The sequence below is a fragment of the Sinocyclocheilus grahami genome, unplaced genomic scaffold, assembly GCF_001515645.1.
Source record: "Sinocyclocheilus grahami isolate Dianchi unplaced genomic scaffold, SAMN03320097.WGS_v1.1 scaffold302.1, whole genome shotgun sequence".
In the NCBI taxonomy this organism is placed as follows: domain Eukaryota; kingdom Metazoa; phylum Chordata; class Actinopteri; order Cypriniformes; family Cyprinidae; genus Sinocyclocheilus; species Sinocyclocheilus grahami.
The window spans coordinates 1,278,505-1,279,673 of NW_015505481.1; the positions used below are offsets into that span (position 1 = coordinate 1,278,505).

The window sequence follows — 1,169 nt, forward strand, 5'->3', positions numbered from 1 at the left end:
AACTCTTGCATAACGCCTGTAACCACAGCAACAAATAATGATAACAAATAAACACGTATTGCATTTCAATCACATATACTACTGTTCAAAAGTATGGGGTGAAAAACCCGAATACTGTTAAATATTTTGTGAAATGTATATATAATTTATATCTTAATGACCCTAAACTTTTAAGCATAGTGTACTTCATGTCAATAATGTGACAATTGGTTCAAATGGTTCTATTCATATAACATATCAATATGCTCTCTTATTTCGCTAGTGATTCATGAGTATTTATGACTGTCCATATTTAAGACTGGTTACAGAATGTCACTTTTTTTTAAATGAACTGTGATTAATGAATCATATTTAACACTCCAAACAGGACTGACAACCATATTATTCTGCTGTGTGAACATAGCCATTGTTCCCCTATTGCCATGAGTCATCTCAGTTTGACTGTGTTATGGGAATGTGTAGGATACCAATGACAAAAGAATACGTCTCTAAGACATCGCGATTACATCTGGTATAAAGATCAGGCAGTCTCAGGTGATCCAATCACAAGCAGACAGCACTAAAGACGTGTAAACAGGGAAAGATCCAAAACACTTTGTGATCCGATCACTCCAAGCACATTACAAGGTGGTTGCAAACATGTGACCAACATTGCATACAGTATGTGAACAACATGAATCCATCTTAATGTATCATAAACTCAAAGGACCGCCTATTTACCTGTCAGTCAGCCACAGAACTAAAATACAATTTTACAATGTTGCCAGTTATGTACGACTTCAAAGTGAAACAAAAGTGCATTTTTATAAACAGTGTTTTGGCTCAACCAAGACAGATCTTAATACCAGGTGTAAACGGTCAATTCAGTTCTCAGAATCACTATTTTCAGATTCATGATGTCATGCCATAAGCGTCATCATGAATTTTAGCTTTGTGCCCTTAAGAAGTCAATAAGAAGTCATTATCAGCCTGGGCCAACTTCTCTGAAGCATACGGTTCTTACTAGTAATGCACCAAAATGTTTTGTTTTACCGAAACAGTTTCAGTTTAGCTGAAAACTGAAAATAATGTTTATTTAATAATCAATTAATCAGGTTTAATAAATTAACTTTTTTCATATAAAAACTGAGTTACATATATACATTTAAATTGCATATTCGGCAGATTTT

General features: G+C 33.9%; 1 protein-coding gene across 2 annotated transcripts in view; it reads right to left on the bottom strand.

Moving 5' to 3' along the window:
- Positions 1-1,169, bottom strand: part of LOC107601268 (casein kinase I) — a 46,142-nt gene that overhangs the window by 871 nt on the left and 44,102 nt on the right. The gene's annotated exons all lie outside the window — the stretch shown is intronic.